Source organism: Diceros bicornis, chromosome 22, assembly GCF_020826845.1.
Source record: "Diceros bicornis minor isolate mBicDic1 chromosome 22, mDicBic1.mat.cur, whole genome shotgun sequence".
NCBI classification, from domain to species: domain Eukaryota; kingdom Metazoa; phylum Chordata; class Mammalia; order Perissodactyla; family Rhinocerotidae; genus Diceros; species Diceros bicornis.
In genome coordinates, this window is record NC_080761.1 from 2,230,658 (window position 1) to 2,243,843 (window position 13,186).

Consider the following 13,186-nt stretch of genomic DNA (forward strand, 5'->3'; position numbering starts at 1 on the left):
CTGACTTATTGTATATAATTGTTCAGCCAAAGCAGATGGCAGACTCTACCACTTACAATGATTTAGAGGTTTGAAACAGTATTTTTAAATACAAATAATCTCAAAATTGGTAATGTATAAAATATAATACTGTGTTAACTAACCAAAACAGTTAAATTTGTTATCTTTCCTCCATTTATAAAAATACACCCATTATATAGATTCTGTACAAAATTGCAGAGATCACTTTTTTCCTTTTCAAAGTTTATTTATTTTAATTTTTAAAGTGAGAACCTTAGTGTTGGGTACACTGCTGCACAATTACTGGAAATGCTGAGAGTCTTTTTGAAAAGTGTGGAAGTCTAAAGACAATGAAAAGTACATTTCTCCAATGTCAAGTCCTTTGAGCCTCTGTCTAGTTGTACACTGAAGAGATGGAAGATTAAGTACCAGCACAGGACACAAGAGAACAGGCTGCCAACTTGAGGCCTTCCCACTGACCACAGTGTGCCTGGCAGACGCTTGGAGATTAAATCTGGGCTTTGTCCATGGGTGGGCCCTGGGAGGAGGATTTTGCTTAAATGACCAGAGAATAGACAACATTTTTTCCTGATAATAAGTAATACCATATAAATTTCTTTATAAATCTCTGAATAAAATTTAAAAAATATAACCCGTACAGATTCAACTCTTACTGACAAGCCCCACAGCCTTCTCTAGAAAGCTCAACAGAAAATGTCTCAGCTGACTGTGAATTGGTTTTCTCTGAAAGCCAGCCAACCCTTCACTGATAGCCTTGGATGAGGAAGGCCAGATACAATTCTTAGAAGATGTTTAGCTGAATTCAGAACCAAAAATCTTACCTCCAGTTGGCTCCTCTGTGAGAATGGATGGCCAGCCTTATTTCACAGGCTGGGCAGATGAGGTTTCAGATGAGCGTAAATGCTCTGTTCCCCAGTGATGGAAAAGCTGGATTGTGACTTTGATTCAGAGCTGAGATTTTACAGATAAAGATAGGGTCATAGAGGGAAACAAAGATTTCAGCAAATTGGTTTTTTGTTCTCTACAGTGGGAGTAATTTAACAAGCAGATAGTCTCTCACTCCAACTCCTCTTCCCTGTTCTCTATTTGTAATATCGCTGTAAAAATTCTCTCTATAAAAATTTCGATCTTTTTTCTTTGCAGTCTGTTTATTATCATCTTTACGAATTCTTTGACTTCACCACCTTCTTGGCACCACAATGCTATCCATTGAGATATTATTATAGATTCAGTTTTGCAAATTCATCCTCTTATCTCTATTTCCTCTGCCATTTCTTAGTTTTAGTTTTTATTGTATCTTATGCTTGAAAACATTTGAAGCTTACAAAGTATATCAGTTCCTTATTTTCTCAACTTTTTATTATCTAAGTGCCCTCAACTATCACTTTTTTAAAAAAAGAATTGAAATACATAAGAGAACAATACACTGTAATAAATTGACCACTTATAAAATTAAGTTCAACCTGAAATCCCTCCCCACTTAACGGAGACGATCTTTTATAATTCACCATGCTTTAGTTTGGGCAGGGTCAGTTTATCAATGATTTTTGAATGTTTTAAACTATATGAGATAAATAGAGTATAAGGTAAAATTCTTAATCTTGAGAAGTTGTAGAATTTCCTGATGGTTAGGGAAATTAATGGTGGAGAACCTGAATCATATGAAAAGTAGTTGATTAATTAGCACCTGACAGAGTTTGTTAATTTGGTAAGGATGATGATAAGACATATAGGTTGAAAAGATAACTTTGCATATCAGAGTCCACTGGGAAAATTCATAATGTTCTCAAATACTACAAAAAATGACCATTTTTTTCATAAAAGATGTCATACATGATGGCATCATATACTTCTCTCAAAAAATTTGCAATGAAGAAAATTAACACTTGAGTCATTTTAATTCTAACAATTTGTTCCTGCCTATTATTAGGTTAAAAATTTTAAGAAATAAAGTGGTAAGTGATGTACTTGCTTAATTTTTAACTTATTTTAGGAAAACAACTTTTTCACATTTTTAAAAAATATTTATTTGTATTTATTTTATGCTGAATTTATTCCTGGGCACAAACCGTTTTTTTAAATTAAATAACACCAATTCTTTTAAAACTCTTTCAAAAAGTTGAAGAGGAGAAACTACCTCTAAATTCATCCTGTGGGGTTAGCACTATCCTGATATCAGAGCCAAAGACGCTAAGAGAAAATAAAATGACAGGTCTTTGAAACTACAGAAATGGAAAACTACAATAGAATACAATAGAAGAGAAAAGTACAATTTCTATTGTAGAAAACTACAATATCTTTGATGAATATTGATACAAAAATCCTCAATAAAATAGTAACAAACCAAATTCAGCAGCATATTAAAAGGATTATACATCATTTTTAGGTGAGATTTATTCCTGGAATGCAAGGATGTTTCAATATTTGAAAATGAAGCAATGTAATAAACCACATTAACAAAATGAAGGAAAAAATAAAAAGATCATCTCGATGGATGCAGAAAAAACGTTTGACAAAACTAAACATGCTTTCATGTTAAGACACTAAAAATCCTTCAGGGTTAAAGGAAGCTACTTCAACATAATAAAAGCCATATATAGAAATTCACACAGAACATCACATTCAAGGGTGAAAGACTGAAAGCTTTTCCTCTAAGATCAGGAATATGGCAAGAAGGCCCACATTCACCACTTCTATTCAACATGGTATTAGAAGTTCCAGACAAAGCAATTAGGCAAGAAAAAGAAAGAAATAGCATCCAAATTGGAAAGGAAGAAGTAATATTATATTTGTTTACAAATATTATCCTATATGTTGAAACCCCTAAAAATTCCACAAAAAAATTGTTAGAACTAATAAATTCTGCAGAGTAGTGGGATACAAAATCAACATGCAAAAATTAGTTGTTCTATACATTAATAATAAGTAATCTGAAAAAGAAATCTACAAACTTTACATTTTTATTTACAATATCATCAAAAAGAGTAAAATACTTAAGAATCAACTTATTCAAAAAGATAAAAGTTTCAATGATGATTTTGCAAAAATAGAAAAATCTGTCCTAAGATGCCTATGGACTCTCAAGGCACTCTGAATAGCCAAAACAATCTAGAAAAAGAAGAAGAAAGTTAGAGAACTCATACTTCCTGATTTCAAAACTTACTACAAAGTAAACAAAACAGTGTGGTACTGGCATAAATACACACAATATATTAATGAAATAGTATAGAGAGCCCAGAAATAAACCTTTGCATATACGGTCAAATGATTTTTGAAAAGGGTGCAAAGACCATTCATTGGAGAAAGGATAAGTTTTTCAACAAATGGTGCTGGGAAAACTGGATACCCACATGCAAAAGAATGAGGTTGGATGCTTACCTTACACCATATACAAAAATTAAGTCAAAATAGATCAAAGATTTGAATGTTAGAGTTGAAGCTATAAAATCCTTAGAAGAAAACACAGGGTAAAATCTGTGTGTCATTGTGTCCAAATGCCATTGCCAACAGTGATATCTTTAATATGACACCAAAGACATAAGCAACAAAAAAAATAACAAATTGGACTTCATCAAAATGCAAAAGTTTTCTGTATCACAAGATACTATCAACAGAGTAAAAAGGCCACTCACAGAATGGTTGAGAATATTTGCAAATCACATATCTGATAAGGGATTAATATCTAGAATATATAAAGAACTCCCACAACTCAACAATAAAAAAAAAACCCAATTTAAAAATGCACAAAGGACTTGAATAGACATTTCTCCAAAGAAGATAAAAAATGGCCAGTACACACATGAAAAGATGCTCAACGTCACTAAGTATCAGGAAAATGCAAAATAAAACCACAATGAGATACATCTTCACACCCATTAGGATAGTTACTATCACAAAATCAGAAAATAACATGTTGGCAAGAATGTTGAGAAATTGGAACCCTTGTACTCTGATGGTGAGAATATAAAACTGTGGAAAACAGTATGGTAGTTCCTTCAAAAATTAAAAATAGAATTACCATATCATCTAGCAATTCCACTTATGGGTTCTGAAATAATAGAAAATATATTTATTGGTCTCTTCCTCCAGTTCCTGGCACAGAACTCCTTAGCATTATGCATATTTTATGACCATTTAAAAAAATTAATTATTTTCAACAAATAAACAAACATTAGCTACATGCAATAGCATGGATAAATATCAAAACCATAATGTGGCATAAAAGAAATTATATTCAAAAGGCTATATATTTTATAATTCCATTTATATAAAATCCAAAAAAGAAACAAAACCGAGGTCTGGCTTCCAGTAATGGTGGAGTAGCATGTTGAACTAACACTCTCACAGATAACAATGATAAAATCTGCATAAAATATTTTATATATTTATAAAGAATCATGTATCTATATGTAATACACATATAATAAATGTGTATATGTGTGTATGTATAAATCTCTTCCAAAGCAAGCAGAACTGAGAGGGAATCTTCCCTTAAATGATGGGATTTGCACCAGGAGATATTTGCAAGCTTGAGTCTTTTACCTCAAAGCATTCCAAAATCTCTACAGGGCCCAGAGAGGGGAGAAACTACAGTCTTACTTGTAATGTTAGAGGATGTATTTTGGGGCTGGCAGAGTTGCTGGAAAGTTAGGGGAGTAATTCAGGAAGAGAGGGACCCACAAAGAGGAAAATCTCAAAATAAGTATGAATGTCTCCCCCCTACACACACCAAATTGGCAGATCTTTGTACAACACACATGCAGGGTAGGCCCCAGAGGGCCTAGTGTAAAAACAGTTGGAAGATGAAAGAACTGAATGAGGATTTCAGCTATGTTCACTGTAAAAGAGATAGGATTGGAGTTTCAGTCCAGCCAAGTTAACTCTCTGCTAGAAAAGCAACAACACTCTTCAAAGGGATACAATAGAATCCAGAGGCTCTTTAACTATCATTCATGGTTTCCAGGAAAAAATTTAAAAAATCATGAGATTTGAAGAAATAGGAAAGTGTGATCCATATATGAGCAAAAGCAGGCAGTAGAAGCTATCCCCAAGGTGTTGCAATTAGCAAACAAGCATAAGAAAGTAGCTATTATAAAGATGATCATGGTGGTAAACAAAAATATTCTCATAATGAATGAACAGATGTGGAAACTCAGCAGAGAAATGGAAATTACAAAAGAGAAACAAATAGGAAGATGAAATAAAAAAAGTACCTTTGAGTTTACCATTAGATTAGAAACAGTAGAAGAAACATGAAGATAGGGCAATAGAAATTATCCAGTCTGAAGAAAAGAATGTAAAAATTTTGAAGAAAAAGGAAGAGAGCCTTACAACCTGTGAGATGATTGAGTCCCCAGCAGAGAGGGGAGAGACAGAAAAATTAAATGAGGCAGAAAGGCAAATCAATAAGTAATAGCATAATTTCCAAAACTTGGTGGAAAGTCTTAAATTTTAGATCCAAGAAAGTCAGGAAACACACAAAATAAAATACAAATTAAAACCATACCTAGGCACGTGATAGTCAAGCTGCTAATATCCAAAGATAAAAGGGAAATCTTGAGAGCAGTCAAGGAAATAGATATATACAGGGGAAGACATTACATACAGGGAGAAATAATGTGAATGATGGATGATACATTATCAAAAACAAAAGAAACAAATCAATAACAAAATGACATCTTTCAAGTGCAGAAAGAAAACTCAAAAGTCAACACAGGATTCTATATTTAGCAGAACTCACTTTCATAAAGGAAGCAGAAGCCACAATAATATACCACACACCCATTAGTGGCTAAAATAAAAAATAAAATTGTAAATACCAAGTGCTGGTGAGGACTAGGAGCAACTAGAACTGGGAATGCAACATGATAGTTGCATTCGGAAAACAGTTGAGAAGGTTCTTATAAAGTTAAACATACACTTATTATATGACTCAGATATCCCACTCCTAGAGATTTACTGACGCAAATTGAAAACTCATGTTTAAACAAAAACCTTTGTGTGAATCTTTATAGCCATTTTATTCATAATTGCCAAAAGCTGGAAATAAACTAAATGTCCTTCATCAGGTGAATGGAGAAAGAAACTGTGGTGCATCGGGACATTAGAATAGTACTTGGCAATAAAAAGGATAGACTCTTGATTCACACAACAAGATGGATGAATCTTGGATGAATTTCTCTAAGTGAAGGAAGCCAGATTCAAAAGGCTATATGGTATATAATTCCATTTATATGACTTTCTAGAAAAGGCAGAATTACAGGGATGCAAAGTGATCAGTGGTTGCCAAGGGATGGAGTGGGGGAAGCGGTTGACTACAAAGAGACAGTATGAGAGAATTTTAGGGGTGAAAAAACAGCTCTGTATGGTACTGTGGAGGTGGATACATGACCATAAAGTTGTCAAAACCCATAGAACTGTACACTGCAAAGAGTGAATTTTACTCTGCAAATTTTAAAAATCAATCAGGATGCTGGGGAACTCAGATGGAGTGCAGTGACAAATGAATCTCACTGTATTACAAGCATGTGACATAACCACACAGAAGGGATGGGGATGAAAGGTCCTGACCTAAGTAACTTTGGAAGATAGTGGTTTGATGAGATACTGTAAAACTAAAGTACTGTACACAAACACTGTATACTAGGTGATAAATGTGTTTTTCATAAGGGTATGGATTAGCAATTCTGAAACTAGTTGACACATTAGTAAATATATTGTAGATAACCGGAGTTAAGATTCTCACTGTTGGTAAAAGAAGTTACATATAAACAAAAGGAGAATGCTAGAATAAACTCTGTGGTGCTGGATTGGAGTTGGAAGTATCAGTATGAATCCATGTCTCTTTTAATATATCTATCCAGATAGATAGTTAGATTGATAGATAGAGTGATAGATCAATAGATAGATGTGTATACCTGAGTTTCTATTCATACATACATTTCGAAGCTCTGCTGAGTGGGTCTAGAAGCAGCGACACTCTAGTATCAATGAGCACACCTAGTTCCCAGATCTGGGTTTATATCATTCTCCAATTAAAAGAAGCAGGTTTTCTTGGAGAAGTGGCTAATTCTAGGACTGGAGATGGAAAATACAAGATGAACCTGGAACATCTTGTAGTGCCAGAAAGTCGGAAAGTGTTTTAACAAAACACAGAAAATGATGAGATGTGTCAAAAGGAATCATGGCTCAAGCTGGAAAATTGTGAGCAACAAAATAAATAATGATGGCATTGGATTATTACCCAGAGAACAAAATAAATATCCATGAGTCTATACAGATATAAAATAGATTAAATAAGAAAGGAAGAAAGAAAGAGAAAAAAAAAAGAATGAGGGAAAGAGAAAAAGAGAGGAAGAAGGAAGGGAGAAGTAGGGGCGGAATCTTCCTCACAGAATTCCAAATAATAAATGTGGCTGGATAGCATGAAATAGAAAATCGCCACTAAAACACGACAGTAATAATTACTGTGAGCAAGGGCCGGCCTGGTGGCTTAGCGGTTAAGTGCGCGCGCTCCGCTACTGGTGGCCCGGGTTTGGATCCCGGGCACCCACCGACGCACCGCTTCTCTGGCCATGCTGAAGCCTCGTCCCACACACAGCAACTAGAAGGATGTGCAACTATGACATACAACTATCTACTGGGGCTTTGGGGAAAAAAATAAAGGAGGAGGATTGGCAATAGATGTTAGCTCAGAGCCGGTCTTCCTCAGCAGAAAGAGGAGGATTAGCATGGATGTTATCTCAGGGCTGATCTCCCTCATACACACACAAAAAAATTACTGTGAGCAAGACTGATTGATGAATGCAAAAACTGTGGGTGAAACTTAAAGAAGAAACAGTACATTTGTAGAGCCTCAAAGCATCTCCCTCCAAATACTTAATTTTTTTCTCTTAATTTCTTTAAAAGACCTATGACTATTTAAAGCAAAAATTATAACACTGTATTGTCGGATTTATAACATGGGTAGATGTAAAACTTATGACAACAATAGCATAAGGGACAGACATAGGTAAATGGAACTGTTCTGTAGCAAGGCTTCCATATTTTACATTGATTAAACTGGTGCACTATTGAGTCTAGGTAGGTGATATGTTAAAGATGCATACTGTAATCTGGACCAACCATTATAAAATGCAAAGGTGTGTCACTTAAATGCTAATAAAGGAATTAAGCAGCAAAAAAAAGGGTTTGTACAAGAGTGTTCACAGGAGATGACCTGCACGTCCCCAGGAGAAAGACGAGCGCACTGTAGGGCAACCACAGAGCAGAACACCCTCAGCCGTGCCGAGGAGCAAACGCTGACACACACATGCTGGGTGAGTCTCATCAACCTCGTGCCGAGGGAGGCAAGCTGGACAGAAAACAAAACACTTGGGATGATTTCAGCCAAGATGAACCTATGATGAAAAAACCAGAACAGTGGTTGCCTCGGGGGAAAGAAAAAATTGCCTGGGAAGGAACAGGAAGGAGTTTTCTGGGGGTGATGGAACTATTCTAGTCTTAAAGGGGTGAAGGTTATATGGTCATGTTTATTTGCCAAAACTGTAGAGTTGAGAGTTGTGTCTTTCTGTGTGCATACATCTTACCCCCACACACACAAAGAACTAAAAGATTAATAAAGTGAGGTGGGAATGGGATGGATTGTGGATGAAACAAAATTGGCAGACAATTAGTAGTTGTTGAAGCTGCGTGACGGGCCTACTATGCTATTTTGTTTATTTTGTATATTGTTTAAGTTGTTCTGTAATAAAACACTCGTATAAGAAGACAAACTCGATATACAGTGTTTGCTGGTAAGATATCGGTTACCTTTTGGGAGGAAGGAGGGAGAAAGGGATTGTCAGCGCCTGAGTGAAGCCGGTGCTACTTCTTGGTCACACAAGTGTGTTCACTTTGTAATAATTCTTTGAGGTTTACATGGATGACTTCTGCATATATTTCTGTACTCATGTTATACATCAATAAACACTTTAAATCCTGCATATTTGCACAAAGATCCTAACTCAATATCTCAGAATAACAGCAGTGTTTTGTTTTAAAGTGGAACATGTTCACTCATGGCATCATCAGATGGATTTTAATACTTCCAAGTATCTATTAATGCCTTCACCCTTGCGTGGTCCCCTGGGTCTTTCCATTTTTGGCTCAATTTGGCAAGTGTCATGGCTTTGAGTTTTTATGATGGGTATGGGCCCTTCAGGTGGGCGAGGTCCAAGGGAAGGATCTCTGCAGCGACCTTGACCACGGAAGCCAGAGGGAGGATCATGGTAATCTGGAGGGATGGAGGGGATGGTAGGACAGGTGGCCTTGAAAAGGCAAATTCCAGAATCCCAAGCACCCAGTATTTCCATTTTAGGTATTGAATTTACACTTCAAATACTGGCCAGGAAGTTTCCACGAAGGCTGCAAGCATCCTCAGCAACAGCCAGGCTGCTGAGCCCCACCCCTACCTGAGTGCCGGCCTCAAGGGATGTAGCCCAACCACACTGCGCATACTCTGGGGGGTGGGCAGGGCATAGAGAGTGGGCAAGGTATAGAGAAGAGGCGGGGTAGAGGGTGGGGTGGAGAAGCAGAGGGATGGGGACCAGGGGCGGGGGGACAAGGTGGGAGTTGGGGCCCCTAGCTGTGTATGCGGGGAGCTTTTGTCTCTTAACCGCTCCCACCTGGGAGCTTGCAGGACCGCAGGACTACAAATCCCAGGAGGCTGTGAGCATGGGGCGGTGCCTAACCCTGGGGGGAGGAGCAGGGCTGTGTGCGCTTGGCCGAGGGACACACCGCCCTTGACTCAGGACTCTGGTCCTGCACCCGCTGCACGTGGGCTGAGTCCCGGAGGGATGCCACGGGATGAGCGGGACCAGGGAGTTAGGAGGATGTGGAGGCTGCATGGGCAGCCGAGGGCCTGCAGCGTGCAACTGGTTTTGTCCAAAATTGAAGTCGGACTCTTGCCTCTTCCACACCGCCTCCCTCCATTGCTTGATTCCTCCTCCCACCTGCGTGCCGGTGGGTCTTTCCATAGCCTCCTACCTAGTCCAGGGCCAGGTGCTTCTCTAAACTGCCTATGGGAACTGGTTTGACATCCTAGAAACTTTCCACTTTGCCTGCTGCCCTCTGCCTTCTCCAGCCAAAGTGCCATCCTTTCATCAGCTTTTGAGAGAGATTCGCTCTTGTGGCCGCTCTTGCAAGTACAACTTAAGAGCTTTGCTGGGTGGTAACATTGGCTGTTGCTTGCCTTTTTTGCAGATATCGAAGTTGAGGCATCTGTGAGCTTAATCATTGGTTTCCCCAGGATCCGCTAAGAGCAGAGGAGAACAACCCAATTCCCAGGCAAGTATCTAGTAGGCCGTTTTCACCAACGCATTCCAGTGCAGTGGCCTCCAAAACAGCAACCTTAAGATGAGAATAGCTTAAGCATTTTGCCCTTTAGATTGATCACCTAATCTCAGCTCAGGCCTGAGTGGCCAGTCTCTCAGGGACACGGGTGGCGACTCTGATCACTCAGGAAGAGACCAGTCGTCCAGCTTTGGGAGAGGGACGTTCAAGGTAGACAGCACTTGGGCAGCATTTGAAACCCGTCACCTTTAACATCTCTGCTTTGAATTCTGACAAGGTTCCCAGATAAACATGCCTAGGGATAGTCAGAGGTACCATATTCTTTAAAAATTGATTAGAGTGGTGAAAGGAATAGAGCATAAAATATCCTGCTTATTTGCAAAAGATAAAATGCAAGCAAGACCTTCCTGTTAATTTTTTTCTGCTCATTCTCTTGGCTGTACTGTACATTTGAATGCAGAAACAAAAAATTTGAATTGCCAAATTGTCTTTTCCTGAGATTGATAAATTAACTTAAAAGTCTTATTGAAACCTGTGGAGGAATGGTTAGCAGCTTTCATGATTTATGTCGTCCCTAAAAATCTGGGCGTTGATCTACAGGAAAAAAAGTCCCTGTTTATATTACACATCCCAATAGGTTACATTTCCGATTTCTGAATGTGGGATATTATCAAAGCAACTGAAAAACCTGGTCATGGAAACTGGACCCTGTCACTTTGTCAAGAATTTGCCTCTGTATGAATTAATGACACATGAATTCTTTAACATTTTTGTAAAGAAAGGATGAGAAAGTGTGTAGTGTCTCTGAATGTGGCAAGACAGGGAAGTCTCATTAGACCACATCCTTGGGTGCTTCTCTCGTGTTCAATAGGCCCAGGTGATAATCCGTGTAGTCAGGTGCAGCGCCCCTCCCCCAGCCCCCAGCGTTCCATCCTAATCTGGCCTGTGCCCTCTTCGGGGGTTCTGATGACACTCGTCCACAAGTGTTGGAAGGAAACAATGTAACATGAGGATATTCGTCATCTTAAAACAAGGATTAATGGAGAGGAAAGTCTCGGGGTGTGTGTGCTCCGATGCACTGCTGTTGAGGTGTGGCCACAGTGACAACTGTGCTCCCAGCAGTCCCCACAATGGCTGTCTCAAACGTTTGATCTCCTGGCGCAACCACAGCAGCTGTTGACAGAGCTGGGCACTCGTCGTGGTTCAGTGTCTTCCGTCAGATTTTGTAGCTCTGACCCTCCTCTGCTTGCCCCATTCCCACTCCTATCTGCTGCATTCATTGCTTTGTAGTTGTTTCCTAGGAGCCACTGTGTGTAACACTATTTCACAGTGTCTTTAGGGACCCACTCTCACTACACGTGTCACTGTACAACAGCCCCTTATCGTGGTGTAGCCCATGTTCATCCTCTCCAGTGGAGCTGTGAAGAACCCTGCTTACTCGGAGCTCCTCTCATTCTCATGCTGCTGGGGCTGCTTACGAAGCTGGGCATCTTGTCTTTGGTCTCATCACATTATTCTTTTCATTGATTTTCTGAAGTCGGAGACGACTTTGTTAATAATGTGACACTGACTGTCACAGGCACTTTTATGTATCTTCCCCAACAGCTCTGTGAAGCAGGCCTGTGATCCCCCTTTTCCAGGGGGGAACACTGAGGCTCAGAGTGGTCGAGTGCTTCCTTCACTTCACACAGTTTCTTGGTACATTTTGAGTCTCCACTTGGAACTCCGCCTCTCAAGTGTGTGCACTTAGCTGGCATTCCAATTTGTGCCTCTCTGCCATCCTCTCCAAAGGCACACGCCCCATCCTGAGTCCATTGTCTGCTTGATGACAGTCACCCTGCACAAACCGGCCCCATGCAGGGAGTGGACTAGTCAGGCATGGTCCTCCAGCTTACCCAGGGCAGGTTCTAGGTTTATTGTGAGAGCTGGAGCAGTGGAAGATACTGACCGTCACTCACCTGGAAGGTTTGTTATGGAGAAATACTCCACTGACTTTTTGCAGGTGTTATGTCTTCTTTGTCTTCATTGCTCCTCTGGGCTTTCTCTTACAGTCCGTGCTGTGCAATAACATACAGTACAGACACTGGAGAACATAATAGTATTGCCCTGCACCAAAAGGTCACATCACTCATTTTTCTAATTATGAAAGAATTACATACTATAAAAAAAGTCAAGTTACCCAGATCTATTTAGAGTAAAGTGAAACCTCCCTCATCCATCCCTTTCCCTGCAAACTCACTCCCCTACTCAGAAGGAACTATAGTTAAGAGGTTGCAGCTTATTGTTCTGGACATTTCCTATGAACATATAAATACACATAAAGTTTTTTTTAACATAAATGACATAACTACATCATTTTGCAATTTGCTGTTTCCCAAACCATATATCATAGATGTCTTTCCTTATCAGTGCTCGCCACCCTAACTTAGCTTTTTAGAAGTTTTAGAGGTACTCCAAAGAACAGGAATACCATGATCTGTTTATTTCTTCTTTGATAGAGATGAGATTATGTCCAGTTTCACTATTATACATAATGCTACAGTAAGATCCTTGTATGGAGTTTATTACACTGCTATTCAACTGCTCAATTTTCCTTGTTTCCTCTTGGTCAGAGACTATGATATATTTTTAACAATTTTATGGGTATTATTATTATTATTGTTATTATTATTATTTTTGTGTGTGTGTGAGGAAGATCAGCCCTGAGGTAACATCCATGCCAATCCTCCTCTTTTTGCCTAGGCAGACCGGCTCTGAGTTAACATCTGTTGCCAATCCTTCTCCTTTTTTTCCCCCAAAGCCCCAGTAAATAGTTGTACGTCATAGTTGCACA

At 38.9% G+C, this 13,186-nt stretch overlaps 1 long non-coding RNA gene across 2 annotated transcripts in view; it reads right to left on the reverse strand.

Annotated features, from left to right (window-relative positions):
- The window catches only part of LOC131419893 (uncharacterized), a 29,827-nt gene extending 28,752 nt beyond the window's left edge, over positions 1–1,075 (reverse strand). For both annotated transcript variants that reach the window (XR_009223369.1, XR_009223368.1), the window contains exon 1: positions 843–1,075. This is a non-coding gene — a long non-coding RNA (uncharacterized LOC131419893). The remainder of the gene's footprint in view (positions 1–842) is intronic.
- Between the last annotated feature and the right edge of the window lie 12,111 nt (positions 1,076–13,186).